Here is a 23236-nt window from a genome sequence, read left to right as displayed (position 1 = left end):
GGTGGTTCTTCTTGGTAAAGGTATGGAGATGATGAGTATTGAGGTGGTTCTTGGTAGTGATCTCGATAGGGTGGTGGTTCTGAGGGCGCTTGCTCATAATGGTCATAAGAATATGGTAGGGGTGGTCGGTTATACGAGGGGTAGGGATCATAGGAGGGTGCTTGGTATGAGAAGGCTTGTGAGAATGGTTGAGGTTCATGTTGAGGGTGAGAGTCATAGGCATATGGTGGCGGTGCTTGGAAGTCACAAGGTGATTCACCATAGCCATTGGATTGGTATGCATCATAGAATGGCTCTTCTTCATAGTGCGTTGGTGGAGGTTGTTGCCATGAAGATTGATCATATGCATATGGCTCCTCCCACCTTTGGTCATCCCATTCTTGATACACATCTTCATTATAGTCCTCATTTCCTACAACATGTTGATAACCAAACTCATAGCCAAAGTGAGAATTCATGATAGCAAGAGAAAATAAAAATAAAATCAAATAAGAGGCAAGAAAATTAAATCCTAAAAACTAGTAAGAACTAACAAAAGCAAACATATTCACACTATTCACATATATACAATAACCAATAACATAACACCATTGCATTCCCCAGCAACGGCGCCATTTTGACGAATGGATTTTTGACGGTTTAGAATTTCACAAATGAATTCTCGTTGCAAGTATAGTTTCTAAACCAATCACTAATCCTTTCATACAAAAAGTTGTTTGTCACTAGTACAAACCCCTAAAATTTATAAACCGAAGTATTGGACCTCGGGTCGTTCTCCCTAGGAATTACAATAAAGTGTCTTGTTATTGGTTATGAGTTATTTTGGGGTTTTGGATAAGAAGCATGAAAAGTAAATGGCAATGAAAATAAACTAAAAACTATAAAAGGCTCTTGGAAAGGTGTGAGAACTAGAAGTCCTATCCTAGTTATCTTTCTCAATTGTGATGAGAATTGTTCATTGCCACCACTTAGTTAACCCTTACTAATTAAAGGAAAGTCAAGTGGATGGATTGACTTGAGCCACAAGTTCTAGCCAACTCCCAAGGGAACACTAGCTTTAGTGCACTCCAAACCAATTAGCAACTTCTAATTATCAATCAGCAAAGACATTAGATAACTCAAGCATCACTAATTACTCTACCATAGCCAAGAGGAACAAAATCTATACTAAAATCTAACCAAGCATTTCATCAAACACTTGGAAGGCATAAAAGAAAAGCAAAGTAAATTGATAACAAAAATAGAATCTAACAACAATTATGGCAATGAATTAACAACAACAATTAAAAGGAACACAATTATCATGAAGTACCTCTAATTGCATTATTGAAAGAAAATAAAGAGAACAAGAGTATCATGATTACAAAACCTAGAAACAAAATAAGAGGAATTACAACAAGAGAATAGGGATAGAAAGAAGAACCAAAGTGTAGCAATCATCAATTGAAGATAGAAGTAGAAGGAGACTTGAATTAAACCTAGAACTATGAGATCCTAATCTAACCCTAATTCCTAATCTAATTCTAGAGAGAAGAGAGAGCTTCTCTCTCTAAAACTCTAAACTAAAAGTGATTATATGTCAAAAGGTGATGATAATGATGCCTTCCCCTTAATCCTTCATCCCTTTATTCCTTTCCCTTAGCAATTTGGCGCCAAAAATGGGTTCAGAAACCCTCTCAAATCGCCAGGCACGTGTTGCATTAGTGAGGTCATGTGCCCTCATCGACGCGTGCGCGCACGGTACGCGTGCGCGTCCCTGGCTAATTCTGCGATGTGCGCGCGAGCGCCTTGTGCGCGTGCGCGTGCATGGCTGACTTTGCTTCTTTGACTTTTTATGCTTCTCTCCACTTGTATGCTTCCTTCCTTGCTTCCTTTGATCCATGCCTAGCCTATTTCAATCCTGGAATTACTAGCAAACACATCAAGGCATCTTATGGAATCAAAGAAGAACTAGAATTCATCAAAATAAGGCTTAAAAGGCATGTTTTTACACTTAAGCACAAATATGGGAGAGATAACAAAATCATGCTAATTCCTAGGCTAAATGTGACAAAGGTTATCAAAATACTCTAAATTCAATGCGAAACAAACCGTCAAATTGGGGTTTGTCACCAAGGCATTGAGTTCCTTGGTGAGCATAGGGTTCTTCCTCCAATGTCTCTGTTCTAAATAACTTGGCATTTAGCTTCATGAGGATTCCTAGGTACCGAGCAACTTGCTCTTCCCTAGTTTTTTCTTCCTCATCAAAGGGGGAGTGATCCTCATAATCCATAATTTGCAGCAAAGCATTCAATGAAACTTCTATGGTTTCCTCATGAGCCTTAGTTGCCTTCCGTTCTTCAATAGGGGAGTGGTTTGTGGGTGTTGAATGCCCAGCTGCCCCATTACTGGCGTTCAATGCCAGCTTCTGTGCCACTTTGGGCATTGAATGCCTAGTAAGGCCTTCCTTACTGGCGTTCAACGCCAGTGATTGTGCTTCTTTGGGTGTTGAACGCCTAGTAAGGACTTCCTTACTGGCGTTCAACGCCAATGATGGTTCCTCTTTGGGCGTTAAACGCCCAGTAAGGACTCCCTTACTAGCATTCAACGCCCAGTAAGGACGTCCATACTGGCGTTCAATGCCAGAGTATCCCTTCAGATTCGGCCTCAGCTTCTACAGTGATGGCCTTGCACTCTTCTCTTGGGTTCACTTCAGTGTTACTAGGAAGAGTGTTAGGAGGGGTCTCAGGGATTCTCTTGCTCAGTTGATCAACTTATACCTTCAGATTTCTGATGGAGGACCTAGTTTCTGTTATAAAACTGTGAGTGGTCTTAGAGAGTTCAGAGACTATGGTTGCTAAGTCTGAAAGGCTCTACTTAGAAGTCTCCATATGTGGCTGAGAAGATGGGAATGGTTTATTACTGTTAAACCTATTCTGGTTTCTTCTGCTTTAATTATTGTTGAAGCCTTGCTGAGGCTTCTGTTGATCTCTCCATGAAAGGTTAGGATGATTCCTCCATGAAGGGTTGTAGGTGTTTTCATAGGGTTCTCCCATGTAATTCACCTCCTCCATTGTAGGTTGATCTGGATTATAAGCATCTCCATCATAGGAGGTGTCTTGAGTGCTGCCAGCTGTAGCTTGCATTCCAGTCAGATGCTGAGAGATCATATTGACCTGTTGAGTCAAGATCTTGTTTTGAGCTAATATGGCATTCAGAGTGTCAACTTCCAGAACTCCTTTCTTCTGAGCTACCCATTGTTCATAGGATTTCTCTCAGAAATGTACATGAATTGGTTGTTTGCAACCATTTCAATGAGTTCCTGTGCCTCTGTAGGCATTTTCTTTAAGTGGAGTGATCCACCAAAAGAATGTTCTAATGACATCTTGGACATCTTAGATAGACCATCATAAAAGATACCTAGGATAGTCCATTCTGAGAGCATGTCAGGAAGACATCTCCTGATGAGTTGCTTGTATCTTTCCCAAGCTTCATAGATGGATTCACCCTCTTTTTGTTTGAAGGTTTGAACTTCCACCCTGAGCTTGCTCATCTTTTGAGGTGGAACGAACTTGGCCAAGAATACATTAACCAACTTTTCACAAAAGTCTAGGCTTTCTATGGGTTGAGAATCCAACCATATCCTAGCTCTGTCTCTAACAGCAAAAGGTAAAAGCATAAGCCTATAGACCTCAGGATCAACTCTATTGGTCTTAACAGTATCACAGATTTGCAAGAATTCAGATAGGAATTGATGTAGATCTTCTAGTGGAAGTCCATAAAATTTGCAATTCTGTTGCATTAGAGAGACTAACTAAGGCTTAAGCTCAAAGTTATTTGCTCTAATGGCAGGTATGGAGATACTTCTTCCATAGAAGTCAGAAGTGGGTACAGTGAAATCACCAAGAACTTTCCTTACATCTCCTCCATTATTCTGATCGGTTGCCATGTTTGTATTTTCAGCTTCTTGTTTGAAAAGCTCTATGAGGTTTCCTCTGGAGTGTTATGCTTTAGCTTGTTGTAAACACTTCCTTAAAGTCCTCTCAGGTTCAGGATCAGGATCAAAGAGAGGTTCTTTATCTCTATTCCTGCTCATAAACAAGAAAAAAGAAAAACAAAAAAGAAAGAGAATGGGAGTTTCTATGTAAAAGTATAGAGAACTCCCTGTGAGATGTGAAGAAGAATTCGAATAGAGGGGTAGAAGAATTCAAAAATTAAGAAGTAAAAAGGGAAACTAGAATTAAAATATTTTTATTTTTATTTTATTTATTTATTGAAACCGAAAAACAAGAAGGAAATGAAAATCTAATTGATTAAAAAGATTTGAAAATTGAAAGATGATTTTCGAAAAAGAAGAGAGAGGAAGAGGTAAGAAATTTTCGAAAATAGAAGAGAGAGGAGAGTATTAAAGAGATTTCAAACTTTTAAAATTAAAATAAGATAAAGCAAGTAACTAATTAAGAAAGATTTGAAAATAAGATAAGATACAAGAGTTGAAAAAGATTTGATTTTAAAAATTTTAAAATTTAAAATTGGAAAGAAAAAGTCAACAAGATAAGATAATAATTGAAAAGATTTAAAAAAGATTTTGATTTTGAATTTTGAAATTAAAACAAGATAAGATAAAGATTTGAAAATAAGTTAGGAAGATAAGATATGGTGAAGATTTGAAAAAGATTTGAATATGAAATTTAAAATTAAGATAAGATAAGATAATAATTTGAAATTTAAAGAAAGATAAACCAAAGATAAGATAAAGATTTGAAAAAGTTTTAAATTTTAAAATTTAAAAGAAAGATAAGATAGGAAAAAAATCAAATTAAAAGAAAAGATTTGAAAAGATTTAAAAAGATAAGATTTGAAATTTGACTTTACTAACAAGAAAACACCAAACTTTAAAATTTTCAAATCAAAATAAAAAAAAAAAGAAAGCAAGATTTTCGAAATTTTTGAATAAAGATAGAAAAGATATATTTTTTTTATTTTTCGAATTAATGAAGAAAGAGAAAAACAACTAAAAGACACTAAACTTAAAATTTTTAGATCAAAGGATACTAATTTCCGAAAATTAAAAGGAAAAACACCAAAAGACACCAAACTTGAAAATTTTTAAGATCAAACAAAGAAAAGAAACAAGAACAACTTGAATACCAAGAAGAACACTCAAGAACAGTTCGAAAATTTAAAGAAATAAAGAACACACAAAGGACACCAAACTTAAGAACTGACACTAGACTCAAACAAAAGACAAAGAAAAGATGGATTTTGAAAAAGTTTTTTTTTTTTAAAAAGAAAAACAAAAGACACGAAACAAAATAGTAAAAAGTACCTAATCTAAGGAACAAGATAATCCGGTAGTTTGTCAAACTCGAACGATCCCCGGCAGCGGCGCCAAAAACTTGGTGCACGAAATTAACTCTGCAATATTCGAACAGATAGACCAGCAAGTGCACCGGGTCGTCCAAGTAATACCTCAGGTGAGTGAGAGTCGATCCCACGGAGATTGTTGGTTTAAACAAGCAATGGCTATCTTGTAGATCTTTGTTAGGCGATTAGAAAGGAGGATAGTTGTCACGATAAATGCATAAAACAGATAAATAAATAAAACGTTACTGAATAAGTGTGAAATCAGTGATGATATAACGGTTGAGGCTTCGAAGATGCTTCTTCCTTCTGGATCAACTTTTCTCACCATATACTCCACCTTCTGATGATTCATTCCATGGCAGGCTGTAAATGATGAACGCCGGGTCAGCGGTCATTAATCTCCTTTGCTTCAGATCAAACGCCGGGTCAGCGGTCATCCAATCTGAACGAGGGTGAAGCTCTAGTAGTCCATTCCCTTGGTGATCCTACTCAAATCGCCACAGACAAGGTCAGATCTTCCGAATCAGAGAACGCTGCTCCTTGGATTCTAGCCTATACCACAAAGGCCCTAATCGCCCCGTACCTCAGCTGAACTAATGTCTCGAGAAGTCCCAAATGAAGTCGTGGATTAGCTGTCTAAGAGATGTATAATCAAGTTTGTGGTTCAATACTATCCCGTCAAGGACTCGCAAGAACCCATGTGAAATAGAGATGACGGTCAAGTTACACTCCCAATTCATTAGGATGAAGAACGAAGATACATCTTAGAATGGAATCAAGCATAGATTGAAATAGAATAGTGATATTATTAATTCATAAGAATCAGCAGAGCTCCTAACCTTAACCTAAGAGGTTAGTGATTCATATTGTAAAATAATGTTCAAATGTAAAAGTGGGGGAAGAAGATGAGCCGATCCCTAAACAAGGGTGAACTTCTCCTATAAATACTAATCTGCTAACTAAGAATTACAGAAATAAGATAAACTAGTCTTGTAGTGCAAAAATTCACTTTTCGGGTCCACTTGGTGAGTGTTTGAGCTGAGCTAAGGGTGTCTCCACGTCCTAGGACCCTTCTTGGGCATTGAACGCCAGCCTTGGACTCCTGTTTGGGCGTTGGATGCCAGCTGCTCCCTTTTGAGCGTCCAACGCTTGGAAGAGGGTGAAGAACTGGTGTTGAATGCCAGTTTTGGACCTTCACTTCCAAAGCAAAGTATAAACTATTATATATTTCTGGAAAGCTCGGGATGTTAGCTTTCCATAGTTTTTCAGACCGCGCCATTTAGACTTCTGTTGCTCCAGAAATGCTCCTTCGAGTGCACGGAGGTCAGATCCTGACAGCATCTATAGTCCTTTCTTTGACTCTGACTCAGACTTTTTCCAAAGCTCCTCAATTTCAGCTAGAAAATACCTGAAATCATAAAAAAATATACAAACTCAAAGTAGAATCCAAAAATATGAATTTTGCATGAAAATCTATGAAAACATAATAAAACTTAAACAAAACATAACAAAAACTATATGAAAATGATGCTAAAAAGGGTATAAAATATCCGCTCATCAGTCAGGCGATTAGAAAAGATGGTTGTTTATTGAAAGCATAAATAAAATAGAAAAGAACGAAATACCAGGTTGGTGTGAAAACAGTGATAGATATTCAGTTAAGGCTTCAGAGATGCGTATTCTTTCTGGATTAACTTTTCTTACTGTCTACTTCAATAACGATTGATTCCTTCAATGGCAGCTGTACGTTATTAACTCTTGTCCTCTCATCAAGTTAACTCATGGCTTCCCACTGTGGCCAAAGGTGAAACCCTAAGCAATCCACTCCCCTTCGCGATCCTACTCAAAACGCCACAGACAAGGTCGGATCTTCCGGATGAGGGAATGCTGCTTCTCTGACTCTAGCCTTAACGCCACAGAGACCTAAGTAACCCACGGTCAACGAGATTTTATGTCACATATCCAAAGTTTCCCAAGTACGCTCTTGGAATCCACAATGGAATATCTAGCTTTAGCTCAATGCTATCCGGGTCAGGACTCGCACAGAACCCAAGTAGAACAAGGATGAATATCATGGTTCCTCCTCAATTCATGAGATGAAGAATGAGAATGCATAAGAGAATAGAATCAGACATATTGAAATAGAACAGTAATATTATTAATCCATGAGAATCAGTAGAGCTCCTAACCCTAAGTTAAGAGGTTTAGTTGCTCATAGCTTACAGAAAATAATAGTAGTAATGTGTCGGTGCTTCTCCCCTCCTGGTAAGCATAATCCTCAGGAAGAAGGAAGTCTCTTATTTATAATAAAATACTAGACCTAAAAGATGTTACTCGTAATTAAAAATTACAAAAATGTGAAAAACTAAGCTAAAGGGTGCGAAAATCCACTTCCGGGCCCACTTGGTGAGTGTTTGGGCTGAGCTTGGGGTGAATCCACATCCTAGTACTTCTCTTGGGGCGTTGGACGCCGAGTTTGATTCCTTTTGGGTGTCCAAACGCCAAGCTTGCTCCCTTTAGGGCGTTGAACTCCAGAAAGGGAGTGTTTTGGGCGTTCAATGCCCGTTTTGGACCTTCATTTCCAAAAACAAGTATAAATTATTATATATTGTTGGAAATCCCTAGAAGTTAGCTTTCCAACGCCATTAAGAGCACATCAATTGGATCTCTGTAGCTCCAGAAATACGTGTTTGAATGCACGGAGGTTAGGAGTTGACAGCATCTGCAGTCCTTTTTTTACATCTGAATCAGACTTTTTCAAAATTTGCCAGATTCATCCAAAAATCACCTAAAATCATAGAAAAACCAAAAAGACTCAAAGTAGCATCCAAAAAGTAATTTTTGCACTAAAACCTAATAAAACTTAACAAAACATACTAAAAATACTGAGAAAATAGTGCCAAAAAATGTATAAACACTACTAAAAAACTAGTTATTACAGATGGATATTTTCGACGGATTTTATCTTACGGAAATACAGACCGAATTTCAGAGGAATTTTTTGTTGGAAAACAAAAAAATTGAATTAGCATAAATTACAGACGGAAAAGAGAATCCGTCGATAATTCTGTCGGAAAAATTAATTTTTTTAGTGAGAAATGGTTACAGACGAAAAATCCATCTGTAATTAAATGGACAAAAATGCTGCGTTTTATTAACTTATTACAAATGGAAAATCTGTCTGTAATATAAAATTTTCCGTGGGAAATATTAACTTAAACCTAAACTCTACTTCTATCCCCTCGAGCTCCACAGTCCATACTCCAAACGAGCTTCACAATCATCTTCCTCTCCATTCACACTCCAAATCTTTCTCCTCAGCGCCGCATTCTTCCATCACCGCTTTTTCATCACCACAGTCATCCACCGCATTCTTCCATCATCAACACCTTTGGGACTTCCATCACTCCCGTCGTCGTCAATCATCACTCTCGTTAAACCTAACTCTACTTTTATGAGTATAAGCTTTAATCCTCTTTCAGTGACTTTTTCTTCTCTTCAAACTCAACATTGATGTTGAGTATTTAAATTTTCTACTATATTTTCTTCCAATTAGTTTAATTGCTGCTTGATTTCATTTCCGATTTGGAATTAAGCTAGCGTTTGCTTTTGATTTTGTGATTTATTTGGTTTGCTGTGATGAATTTTTATTTAATCAAAGCGTTTCGAATGATGCATGTAAGCTGTTTGATGAAAAGCCTCAGTAACGGGATTCTTCTCTTTCATTTCCTTCTGAGCTTTTTGGTTCCAAAGAGTCTCAACCATCACCTTCTTCTGTAATTTTTGGCTCTATATTTTCTCCTCAGTCACCTAAGGTCAATGAATTTTCCTTCATTTTTCCTTTTTCATTCTTATTTATTTAATTTATTTTGTTTCTATCTTTCTGGATTTCATGCTTAGGTTGATGATGATTTCTCCTATGTAACATATTTTCTTTTACTTTTGCATTTGCTCTTTGATTTTGTTTTTGTTGTTCCTGCAACATACTTTCAAAGAACAAAGATAAGCATTTAATTTGTACATAAAGATGAATTGAATTCAATTAGATTTTCCAAGTTCTTTGAATCATCATAACAAAGTTTTCATTGCATATATTTAGACTCATATTAATAAGCATCTCTTAGTGTTTTTTTTTAATTTTATTTATTTATTTATTTGTGTTGAGTCAGGTATTAGGTAGAGAATCTCTGAGTCATATTAATAAGTTTTATTTATTTATTTTATTTAGTTACTATGATACATTTTTGAAGAATTACAAAGACCTTGCAAATACACAGAATTGGATTCAACCATTACTTGGTAAGCATTTATTCCTCCTAAGATGACATATTTTTCTTTGAACCAAATCAAGTCTGCATTAATATCTCTCTTTATCAAAAAATTTGGATTTTGGATCTGCAGTTGCTCTGTCATATTCAGAACAAATACTAGATGGGAGTTTATGGGGTTCGGAACAAACTTTTTTACTACTTTAATGTTATGTAATTGAATATACTTATAAAACTATTTTACATTACATATTGAATTCATCTTATTTTGCCTGATAGATTAATTAGCATTATATATATATTATGAAGAATGATTTTATGAATATAGTGTTTCTTTTCCTTATCTATTTATTAGAACGGAGAGAGAGCAAGGGATTAGGAGGGTGTAAATTAATCTTTATTTAAGAGCTTCAGCAGTGAATGGTACAACCATTTTTTGACATAGTTTCTCACATACTCTTACCTCTTCGCTATCTGTCTATCTACAGCGGCCATCAACAGGTATCCATCAACCAACCCCACTTATTTATCTTAAACTCCTTCTAGCTGTTGCGAAGGCCTTAAGGCAAGTAGCTGAAGGAAAAGCTTTTGCTCAAGCTGAGGCTGCTGAATGGAAACGGAAATTTGAGTTGGAGAGGCTGAGGAATCTGCAGTTTGATTCTACAGGTTCTTATAATTAAATAATGCAAGTTTCACTTTCTGTTTACACATTTCCTGTTCTATAACAGTTGATATTGCGGAAGAAACAATAAACTTTTTTCATCTGCCTGAACAGTAAAATCAATTTTATTTGTTTACTTGAGATTATTTGCTTACTTGAGTTATTTTAATGTAAACAGAATATTATATTGATATAAGGTTTTAGGTTTAATTTAATGTGCTGTTTTTCAGCCTGGTGTGTGGGGAAATGAAGGTGGTCAAGTGTAGCGAAATTATTTCCTCATCAAACTATTTATTTCATATGGTTAATGGAATTATTCAAGATCGGATCAAGAGAAAGCTTATATAAATAGCATATGAAACAACTAGCTCAAGTTCTTGGAAGGTCCTTCTTTCTCAATCTCAATGCCTAATTTGCTTCTTTTTTCTTTCCTCCTGTTTTGATTTTTGAGTTTTCTGCTAACTATGTAGTGAGGAAGAGGCTAAGAAGAAGATATACTCTGTTTCCACTACTTGGCGCCCTCATTTCCGAAGAGCTTTCTTACAAAGTTAAAGGTAGGTTTTACCGCTACGTTTTTTCTTATTCCTCTTCCCATCAATTCTTGTCTTTCATTAATGTCGATGCTTATTAGATTTGTTTTCATTGCTTGCATGTGTTAAATTCTGATTTTCAAAGCATTTTTGATATCACAATTGCTTTGTATTTAAAAGACTCCTCAACACTCTTATTTCTTGATGAACCAACAAGTGGACTTGACACTGTTGCCTCTTACTATGTCATGAAAAGAATTAAATCCCTTGATCATAAATATGCCATTCAAAGGACAGTTATTTCATCAATCCATCAGCCTAGTGCTGAAGTTTTTCAATTCCTTGATAATCTCTGTTTGCTCTCTGCTGGCGAAGCTTGAAGCGAAGCTCGGAATGATAGTTAACTCCGTTGGTAACTTCTTCTCTAGCAAAGACCAGCTTCTCCACTAACTGAATCAAATCGAATCAAATACTTTATATATAAGGTTGCATAGATCTTCAATCTTTTGATCTATTCGCACTCCACTAACCAGGTTAGCCCTAACTCCATCCCTTGTTTCTCTCACTAATTTTTCATTCCAAACGCGTTATTGTGCAGTGTCTTGCTCTGGACTCGAAATTCGGTTTGAAACAGTGCCGATTAGTGGTTAATTGCTATCAATTTTGTATAGTTGAACATATCTCGAGAAAAATCGTCTAATTTTCTAAATATGAGAAGTTAAAGAGGGCCAAATATAATTAGAATGCTTAGAAAAAGTAGTTCTTGTTTTTTTAAGACTCTTAGGGTTTTCTGAATTCAGCATTGTGAAATTGTGATCCTTTGATTCTGCCATTACTGTTATGCTGGGCGAGCTAGTTAATTCATATATAAATTCGATTCACAATATTTAGATATTTTGGTCAGCTTCTGGAAACGAAAGCCTATATAAGGAACCAGCTCCAAATTGCTATAGCATGTTTATATTCATTCTAGTTTAGCAGTAGTATAGTAGTGACGTGAACTTCTGCTAGTAAAACTGTAAACACTGAATGAAGAATGATCGGACTCTTCAGATTGAACTTATTATATTTAGATGCAATGAATTTGAATTATTATATTCTTTGGTTTGTTTAGAAGGGTTTCCTAACAATTTGAAGAGCCCTAATCCTACTTTCTAGTTGTAATGATGCTTTCTTTCACGCAGATTTGAAGAGCCCAAATTTTTTAAAAGATATTTATCCAATTAGTGGGTAGAAGAGAAGACTGGTGGTCGAATAACTGCATCCACTGTTGCTTCTATTTCCATTGAACTTTTTGTTCCTCTATTGATACAGAACTTCCCAATTCTGCTTCAAATTTGAGTGATCAATTAATCGATCCTCTGTTTTCGTTTTTTTCACCCTCCAGGTTGGAATTGAAATGCAGAGATTAAAAAAGAAAAGAAATTAAAAAAGGATCTAAAATCATGAACTGATTAAAGAGGAAAAGAGAGAGGGCAAAGAGGACCAAAGCTGAAGATTTTGATGCTGAAGAGAGTGAGCTGATTAAAGAGGAAAATGAACAAGAGGAAGAAGTTTTTGATCAAGTTAGTTGTTTAAATTCGTTTTTAAAAAATCTGAGTTATGTTGATTGCTGGGCTACTGTCTTTGTATTATGATAGTCATCCTTTCAAAACATTTATGTAATGGCATATGATATTGTAATGGCATATGATAATCAAGTTAGTCATCCTTTCAAAACATTTATGTGTCCCAGATAATGAAATGGCATATGATAATGCTGTTTCAGCTCTGGGAAAAATTTGCCAATCTCATCGGGATAGTATTGATTTTGCCCAGGTCTTTACATTTTTTCTGTTAATGGTTACTCTTATTGTTTGGTTTGTTCATCAACATCTTGCCTTATCATGGTCTAATCTCTGTGGAGGCTGAGTTTTTTAATTGTCAGGTTGAGATGGCATATGCTTATTTAATCTTTTTGCAATCTTTTGTTATGTTTACAGGTGATTCCTGCATGGTTGAACTATTTGCCAATAGAAGGTGATTTGATTGAGGCCAAAGTTGTCCATGATCAACTTTGTTCCATGGTTGAAAGGTAAGGAACTCAAATTTTCCTTTTTAGTTTTCTAATGCAGTCCCGCATTTACTCTTTTTGTTCTAATTCTTATTTTTGTTTACCTGTAGGTCTGACAGTGAGCTTTTGGGTCCAAACAATTAGTACCTTCCTAAAATAGTTTCAGTTTTTGTTGAGGTTAGTTTTCATCAAGCATTTTCTGCTTTGATGTTCCAATGCATATTTGATTTGATTTAATTTGATTTTCTATTTAATGTTGCCCATTTTATGCGATGTAGGTTTTGTGTGCTGGAAAGGACCTCGCAACGGAACAAACTGCTGGCCGCATGATTAATCTGCTCAGACAACTTCAACAAACTTTACCGCCTGCAACTCTTGCTTCTAGTTAATGTTGCCCATTTTTTTGGTCATCTCTGCAGCCGCAACAACAACTTGCATTACAATCCATCCTTTCTTCATAGTTTCCATGGTTTTGCTTCCTTGAAGTCTATCCTTTCTTGATAGCGTCACATCTGAGTTTGCTATTGGTGTCTTACACTGCTTGGGGACATGCTTTTTCCGGTTTGGTGGTCTCTCAATTTGTTACCCATTCTTTGCCATAAGATGGTTTCCATCATTCATTCTTGCATGGTGTTTTTATAGCAACATGGCTTCAGTTTTGAGAATGCAGATTCAATTGTGATTGGAAAGGAAACTTTCTGTAGAATGTGTATATTACGAGTGTTAATAGTGCCGTTTAGCCCAAAATAAGAGTAGGCAATTGTGGCTATAGGTATTGGATAATGGTGTTGAAAAATAACATCCAATTTTATAGGTATCGTGTAATGAATATTATGTTTATCTATGTGATTTTTGGCTTTCTTTTTTTTTTTCAATTTACAGTGTATTTGATAGAGTAATTTTAGAAAACAAATCTAAAGTATTTATTTTGTAATGAAAAAAAAAAAAAAACTCTATTTTACCTTACTGACAGATTTACAGACGAATTTTCTGTCTGTATTCAGAGTGTGGGATGATTTTTCAAGGTTTAAATTACAGACAAAAAATCTGTCGGAAAATCTGTTGCCAATTACCGATGAAAAATCCGTCGGAAAATTTGTCTTTAGTTACAGATGGAAAATCCGTCTGAAAATCCGTCTGTAATTATTGACAAAAAATCCGTCTGAAAGTTCGTCGTCTTCGGGAAATGGATGGAGAATTTACAGAGGGAAAATCCATCGGTAACTGGTAAAAATCCGTCGGTAATTTTCCAACGGAAAAAAATTTGTCGGTAAATAATTTCCAACGAGGCTTTTCCAGAGGGACAAAATCCGTCGGTAATTTTTTCGGTAACCAAAAATTCATCTGTAATAAAGACTAAATCTGTCTGTAAATCTGTCTATATTAATCCATTTTCTAGTTGTGAAAATATCCGCTCATCAATTCGCACATAAATATTTTATTTTATTTACTCCGTAAATATTTTCTATTTCATTATTATTTATCATACAAAATACTATAAATAGGAATTTTAAATTCAAAACATTAGGATTCAGGAATTGGCATATTCACAGTAAGTTTCACTATCTATCACAAATTATATGCATTTGGTCCATTTATATGATTTTCATTAAAATTGCGTAGCTCTAACGACGGACTCGATTATAAGTCTCCAACAGACTCTATCTCATTTTCTTAGTAATCGACAATAAATAAATAAATCTCGGAGTCACCTGAATTGAAGAAACACATCAATAAGCACCTCTCTACAACTAAAGATCTTTTAAGTCTTAAAATTCCATATTCTAACATAAGAAATTAAGAAAAACAGATCAGAAATCATCATTATGATTCTACAAACATGAGAAGCAACCAACTTTTGCATAGTATTTTTTATGCATTTTCATACATCATTTTTGATACGTGACGTGTACTTGAAATGTGCCACGCTGGATCCTCTACATGTATGGATGGTTTCATAGTATTAGTCTCGATTCAAATTCTAAAAGTAGAAAGGTGTTTTTTTAAGGGTATACATTAAAATTATAAATTAAATTTTTTTATAGAAATATAAAAATTTAAGTTTTTAATATATTTATTCTATATTTATTAAAAAATTAATTTTTTAATAATAAATTTATCATATACCCTAAAGATATATATCAGTTACATTCTTTTTTTAATAAGAAATAAAAGAGTTAGGATAATATTAAGGATATAATCACTTGTTATCTCTTTCGGTTTGAAAGTAGCAGTTTCATGATAAATAAATAACAATAACATGCATACCATTCGAATCATTCGTTACTAGACAAAATCTTAGTCCTTCAACATCAATCCTCTTTTTTTTTTTTGAAAGCAAATAGCTCAACACAATAGCAGTGGAGCACCAGAGGTTACCCAAGTCTCAAAAAACAAACCTAAAAAGTAAAAACAAAAACCAAACTAAAACCGTTCCCATGTCATCTCCGGCATAGCCATCAACAACTAAAGGGATCACCACCGCTCCACTCGTTAGCACTATTTGAAGACATGTTGATAATTTCTTCAATAACATGCATGCCACTCGAATAAACTAAGGTGCGTTTGGACCACTAAAAAAAGTTTAATTTCTTATGCACGGTTCATTGTAGAATGACAATTAGTTAATAAATTTTAAATATTAATCAAATCATATACAATAGAGTAAATATTCATCTCGATCCCAAATAATTTTTTTGAAAGACCATGAGGTTCCCTCAAAAAAAAAAATTTAGATGATCCTTGAACTTTAATCTCGTGAGATCGGTTAGCCCCTACATCAATTATTTCTCTCTTTGGGGTTAATGAAACATGCTTATATGGCACATTAATATGATAATCTGAATATTAAGTGCTAGCTTGGAATGCTCATCCAATCCGACCCTTGTTAATTTTATAAAAACAACGTCTTTCTCTCTTTTTAAAAGAGAAGAACATGAATAGCCCTATTGTTTAACCCTAATGTTATTGTCACTTTCTCCTTGTGTAGCCACCATTCCTACCATCATGAGTCGTGGAGACCATTTTTCAGAAACTAGGAATCACATTCTGCATGATTATAGTTTTGGCAGAGATAGTAGGAGCTGCACTTTTTCTTTTGGAGTGTTGGACAGCCAAAAAAGAAAAAATTCATCTCTCCCAAATGTCATTATGGCAGCTAGACAATTTTTTTTCAATCTTGTACAAAACTTAATCCAGATAGATTTTTTCTAGAATGTCCTAATTACAATGTAAGTAATGATTCATATTTTTTGCGGGAATTTGATTTTTTTTGTATATTTTCTAATCTTTGTAAATTACATTGTAAGTATTTCAAGTGGCTAGATATTTTAATTGAAGAAAATATTGATGAGGACATTACTTGTCGAAATACTCTTTTCATAGAAAGGAGATTGAAGGAACTAGATTATATAGTAAAAGAATTAGACATGGAAGTAAATCTGAAAATTCAGAATGAGATTGGATCCCAAGATGGTTGATAACAAATATTTTCGGATTGTGGTTTTGAGTATGATTAATATCCTGGTTGTGCTAGCCTTCGAGACATGTCTTAAATAGATGATGTAAGACTATGTTAGGTATATTGTGGTTATTTATTTTGATATGTAATCCTTTTGAATGTAACCAAACCTATGTAAGATTATATTATGCTAATGAATCTTGTATTAGTTGTATTTTTTATTGTCAACTTACTATGAATTTATTTAATGTTGAATGAGACTGGATTACACTTCAACTATATTAGTGCATCAATGTATGAAAATACAATAACAAAGTAATTGTGAGTTCAATTCAAAATATTTGTTTCATTAATCTAAAATAAGATGGTACAATATGATTCGGATATGTTCAATAAAATAGTAGCAAATAATGTAACTATAAGTACAATCCAAAAGAGTACCATAATATATCTTAATTTATCTAATCAAAAGTAAGTAATTATTTGTGTAGTATCAAAATACACATGACTCTAATATGCTAATTTTCTAATATATAGATAAGCTCATAAGTTTATAATTACTAAAGTTAACTAACAGGGTACTAAACAAAAAGTATCTTCAGCAGGAACTTGCTCTTTTTTCATTGTTTGCTCTTTATTAATCAATATCCTTAAATCTTTCTTGGCTTGGCGGCCTAAACCTAGGTGTTGGCATGAAAGTAAACATGCTTGCAAATGTCTCTAAGCTAGTTACTTTAAGTGTCTCTAAATTATTTTTAGTTGATGGTACAGGAGGCCTTACAATAGGTTGCTTCATTCTAAGCCCAATAGAAGGAGGTGGTATTGGACCAGCAGGATGTGGTGGTATTAGTTGAGCAGCCTGCATAAGATAAATAACAATTTCAGTCTAATAAAACAAAAAATAACAGTCATTGTCACAAGTATTCTATCCTATACTTACTGGTTCATCATTTTATGATGCATATTGAGATAAATTTATTGCCAATTTAGATTTCTAGGTGCACCTTTGCAAGTCTTGTAATAATGTTCTTTCTTGCCACACTTACTACAAGTTACTTGGCATGACTTCCTAACTTTGTTGCCAATCACCATTTCGATTGGATCTTTTATTCTTCTAATTTTTGGCCGGCCAACTGGACGTACGATGGTCGAAGGGAGGGTTCCTGTACAACCTGTGAGGATCCAATACTCCTCACCGTTCACCGGTTGAATCACATAGGAGTATGTAGCTCTAACAACATCCATGGTTAGTGACTTATGTACAAAGTTCTTTGATTTGTATCCCATGTTTTTCAATCTAAAAATTGCAGTAACTGCATGCTTGCATAGAAGGCCTTCATAATTTTAGACAAAACAAAGTCCTAAGCGAATAGATTAATATATTAGATATAACTGACATAATTAATAATAGCATTATATACACAAAATTACTTATGAGTTGCCACACATTATATGTACAAGTGTGCTCTTTGATATTTACACAAAGCTTGTTGGAATTTCTTTGAACTTCATAAATAGCTTTGTCAATATCTTCACTCCACACTGCATTTCTCTTGTTGCTTTCAAGCATAATAACTTGTTCGAACTTGATTGGAACCAAAATCTCTCTCACATGTATGCCTGTTTACAAAGGTCTTGATTTGATAACAACGATCTCTAGAATTATATGAAGTATAAATCAGCCATGGACACCCTTTTGTAGCACACTTGGCTCTAATTCTTTCGGGTTCATTCCTAATGTATTGACATTCCTTTTTCTCATAGACAAAATAATCCTTCAAATAATTCTTGAACTCAACCATCGTGTTAAATTTCATACGAAACACAAAATACACTTCTCCATAGTCATAACCAGTTTTGTGCTCCAGTCATTCGTTTCTATTACCACCCTCATTATATGATGAAACAAGTGAGACAAATGCTTCACTTTCATACACATACGCCTTATCTTCTTCAGAATCAACCTCTTCTATATTGAGCTCAACAACCTTAGTATGGGTTGGTCCACTTCTATCTTGTCCAGCATCAGGTTGGATTTTACCACCACCAAGCCCACTACTTTTTCCACCTTTATTAGGTCTTGAACTAGCTCTAACATCACGTCACCACTTGGACTAAAGTTGGGCATAGCATGCTTCTTTCTCTTGTCAGCATACTTCTTTGGCACAACTTTTTTTTGCCAATGTTCACACTGGTCTATTACCACAATCTTCCCACAGCTCACAATCATCTTTCTCCTTTGCTAAATTTTCAACTTTCTTTTTCTTTGTAAATTTTCTCACATTGACTCTATCTTTATCACCATCAGTGTCACTTTTCTCAATCTACCCATCTGGAGGAGGTTGGTATGCCTCATCCTCAACACTCTTGTAACTATCATCAGATGGGGATGAGAAAGAAAAATCACTAATTGCAGCCACATCCTAGCCTATATCCTCTTGAGCATAACAAGGCAACCCAACTGGGTGCTCAAAGTACAAATTAAAATCCACACAATCATTCGTTAGTGATGCGTGAGCATCTTTCCTATCTTTTCCTAGTGAATTTGTATTTGAATTGCTAAGTTTAATCAAGATTTAATATATTTTAGCCATTATGAATGCTACTTTGAGTTGTGTGCAATGCTGCCACCTCCACGCCAAACTTGGCTTCTCCCAAGTTTGGCGCCAACTCCATTATCCAAGAAGAGCGTTCAGTCTCCTCGACGCCAAACTTGAAGTTCTTCAAGTTCGGTGCCAGCATGAAGCTTCCAAGGGACATTTGCGTACAACATCCCATGCCAAACTTGACGATTATCAAGTTTGGCGCCACAAGCCAAGAAGTAAAGTGAACATGCTGCCTAGTCCACACCGAACTTGACTCCCTTCAAGTTCGGCGCCAACCTTCAACTCACAAGTGGTCCCCAATTCGTCTACACAAGGCTACGAGAAGCAATTAATAAATTTTGATTAAACTTTATTTCTTTTAAAATTAGGAAAATATATTATTTAGTTTTTTAGGAAATATATTTTACATTAATTAGGATTAGATATAAAAGGGAAAAGAATCAGCCATTCGGGCTCTTCTCTTCTCTTCTACCTCATTCCGCAATTTACAGTTTTTAGAATCCTAGTTTTCTCTATGAACCATGAGCAACTAAACCTCCACTGTTAAGGTTAGGAGCTCTGTCTATTGTATGAATTGATACTATTATTTTTCTATTTTAATTCATATACTGATTTCTATTTCAAGAAATGTTTTTGTTCTTTATCTTATGAATCTGGGTGGAATGGAAGTATGACCCTTGTTCTAATTGAGTTCTTGTATAACTTGAAAAAGCTCTTTACTTGAACAACAACTTGAAAATAATTTCTCCTAAATTTCTAATTATCTGGACTTAACGGGATACGTGACATATAATCCTCTTATATTTGGGTAATTAGGTTTTCTGTGGCATATAAACTAGAATTGAACTTCACCCTCTAATTGGAATTAAGTGACCAAGGAATTGGCAGTTGATGAAGGTTGGAGGAGACTAAAAAGGTCTAAGGAAATAGGGTTTAGTCATATAAGTTTGCCATGAATTGAATCTTGCATGATTAAAATAGTTAATAAGAAAAGTCCATCCGGAAGATAGGTATCTCTGAAACCTTAACTGTTTTCTCCATCTATATTTCACCTCAATTTACTGCTTGTTTTCTGATTCTCTGAATTACTGTTTGATGCATTTGAACTCTCAACATTCTTTTCTATTTGTCTAACTAAGTGAATCACTTAACCATTGTTGCTTAGTCCATCAATCCTCATGGGATCGACCCTCATTCACTTGAGGTACTACTTGGTACGACCCGGTGTACTTGCCGGTTAGTTTGTGGTTCTAAATTCTGCACCAAGTTTTTGGCGCTGTTGCCGGGGATTGACTGTGATTGACAACTATTAGTTATTTGATTGCTTAGATTAGGAATTTTAGCTTTAAATTTATTTAATTTTGCACCTTAAATTTTTGAATTTTTCTTGCTTTATTTTTCCTTAATTTTTGAAATTAAGTTTGGTGTCCCCTAGTTATTTTTTATTCTAATTTCTCCTATTTATTTTTCTAAAAATTTTCGAAATTTTTGTCCTAATTTCAATAGTAATTTTCGAATTTTAGTATTCAGTTTATTTAGTATTTTTATTTTATTATTTTACACAAGTTACCTCACTAGAAATTCTCTACACTCTGACGTAGAGAATCCCATCTTTTCTTGTCTTTTGTCTATTTATGAGCAGGAACAGGGACAAAAAACCTCTATTAGATTTTGATCCTAAACATGAAAGGACTTTGAGGCGGCATTTGCAACAAGCAGGACTTTACAAGGCTGCAGAGTCCACCATGGATCATAATCATGCTGCTAATGCCAATATGACAAATCTGAATGGGAATGAGCAACCTAGAAGAGTTCTTGGCTCTTACACTCCTCCTAATGCAGATCTTTATGGCAAAAGTATTGTGGTGCCTCCTATAGATGCAAACAACTTTGTGCTGAAGCCACAGCTAGTTACTCTCGTGCAACAAAACTGTCAGTATCATGGACTCCCTCAGGAAGATCCAAATCAGTTTATTTCTGATTTTCTGTAGATTTGTGATACTGTGAAAACTAATGGAGTGAACCCTGAGGTGTACAAACTCATGCTCTTCCCATTTGCTGTGAAGGATAGAGCAAAGCTGTGGTTAGATTCTCAACCCAATGAGAGTCTGGATACTTGGGATAAGGTTGTCACTGAATTTCTGACTAAATTTTTCCCACCTCAAAAGCTGACTAAGCTAAGGGTGGAGGTTTAGACCTTCAGACAGAAAGATGGTGAGACCTTTTATGAAGCTTGGGAGATATTCAAGCTACTGACTAGGCAATACCCTCCAAACATGTTCTCTAGATGGACTCAGCTGGATATTTTTTGAGGACTTGTGTGAAATGTCCAAGATGTGCTTAGATAATTCTATAGGTGGTTCTTTGCACATGAAGAAGACACCAGAGGAGACTACTGAGCTTATTGAGTTGGTTGCTTGATGAGCGGATAATTTATACGCTTTTTGGCATTGTTTTTAGTAAGATCTAGTTACTTTTAGGGATGTTTTCATTAGTTTTTATGTTAAATTCACATTTCTGGACTTTACTATGAGTTTGTATGTTTTTCTATGATTTCAGGTATTTTCTGGCTGAAATTGAGGGACTTGAGCCAAAATCAGATTCAGAGGTTGAAGAAGGACTACTGATGCTGTTGGATTCTGACCTTCCTGCACTTAAAATGGATTTTCTGGAGCTACAGAACTCAAAATGGCGCGCTTCTAATTGCGTTAGAAAGTAGACATCCAGGGATTTCTAGAAATGTATAATAGTCCATACTTTGCCCAAGTTTAGATGATGCAAACTGGCTTTCAACGCCAGTTCTCTGCCCAATTCTGGCGTCCAGCGCCAGAAACAAGCTGCAAAGTGGAGTTCAATGCCCAAACTGGCACGAAAGCTGGCGTTCAACTCCAAGAAGGACCTCTACACGTGCAACACTCAAAGCTCAGCCCAAGCACACTCCAAGTGGTCCCCAGAAGTGGATTTATGCATCAATTACTTACTTCTATAAACCCTAGTAGCTAGTTTATTATAAATAGGACCTTTTACTATTGTATTAGACATCTTTTGATTAGTTGTATCGAAGTTGTGACAAATTATGAATTGATATTAGAGCACCAAGTTTTTGGAGCCATTACCAGAGATCACAATTTCGTGCACCAAGTTTTTGGCGCCGTTGCCGGGGAATCAATTTCGAATAATAATTCACAACCTGAGTAACAATTTCGCATACCAAGTTTTTGGCGCCGTTGCCGGGGATTGTTCGAGTTTGGACAACTGACGGTTCATCTTGTTGCTCAGATTGGGTAACTTTCTTTTCGTTTTCTTTTCAAAAAGTTTTCACAAATTTTTCAAAAATCTCTCAAAAATTTTCTCCTTTGTTTTCGAAAAAAAAAATTTTAAAAAAATGTTTTCAAAAATATATTTTTCTTCAGAATTTTTAAGAATGAATTCTAGTGTTTCATAAAGCATGTTGAAGCCTAGCTGGCTGTAAAGCCACGACTGTAGGGCATGTTAGGCGTGTCATGTCTAAGTTACATACTAAAGCTTGGCTGGCTATTAAGCCATGCCTGACCCTTTGATTGGAGCTTTAGACTAAAGAGCATAAGATTCCTAGAATTCATATTAAAAATTTTAGAATCCTTATTTTTCTTTTCCAAAATGATTTTCGAAAAAATTAAAAGAAAATACAAAAAAATCATAAAATCATAAAAATCAAAAAAATATTTTTTGTGTTTCTTGTTTGAGTCATGTGTCATGTTATAAGTTTGGTGTCAATTGCATACTCATCTTGCATTTTTTTTTCGAAAATTTTCATGCATTCATAGTGTTCTTCATGATCTTCAAGTTGTTCTTGGTAAGTCTTCTTGTTTGATCTTTACATTTGCATGGTTTGTGTCTTTTCTTGTTTTTCATATGCATTCTTGGATTCTTAGTGTCTAAGCATTAAAGAATTCTAAGTTTGGTGTCTTGCATGTTTTCTTTGCATTAAAAATTTTTCAAAAATATGTTCTTGATATTCATCATGATCTTCATGGTGTTCTTGGTGTTCATCTTGACATTCATAGCATTCTTGCATACATTCATTGTTTTGATCCATAACTTTCATGCATTGCATCATTTTTCTTGTTTTTCTCTCTCATCATAAATATTCAAAAAAATAAAAAAAATATCTTCCCCTTTTTCTATCTTAAAATTTCGAAAATTAGATTTGACTTTTTTCAAAAATTTTTAAAATCTAGTTGTTTTTATGAGTCAAATCAAATTTTCAATTTAAAAAAATCTTATCTTTTTCAAAACCTTTTTCAAAAATCAAATCTTTTTTCAATTTTTT

At 34.9% G+C, this 23236-nt stretch overlaps 2 non-coding genes across 2 annotated transcripts; one reads left to right on the top strand and one right to left on the bottom strand.

The window, feature by feature from the left end:
* The first annotated feature begins 3422 nt into the window (after positions 1 to 3422).
* On the top strand, positions 3423 to 3526 carry LOC148578397 (small nucleolar RNA R71). The gene has a single exon (XR_015903422.1). It is a non-coding gene; the product is annotated as a small nucleolar RNA R71 (small nucleolar RNA).
* Positions 3527 to 21098: 17572 nt separating this feature from the next.
* Positions 21099 to 21205, bottom strand: LOC148578396 (small nucleolar RNA R71). The gene has a single exon (XR_015903442.1). It is a non-coding gene; the product is annotated as a small nucleolar RNA R71 (small nucleolar RNA).
* Positions 21206 to 23236: the final 2031 nt, after the last annotated feature.

This window comes from Arachis ipaensis, chromosome B1 (assembly GCF_059453495.1).
Source record: "Arachis ipaensis isolate K30076 ecotype BB chromosome B1, ASM5945349v1, whole genome shotgun sequence".
Lineage (NCBI taxonomy): Eukaryota > Viridiplantae > Streptophyta > Magnoliopsida > Fabales > Fabaceae > Arachis > Arachis ipaensis.
Note: the sequence above shows the minus strand (reverse complement) of the source record. Positions and strands in the feature narration are given on the sequence as shown.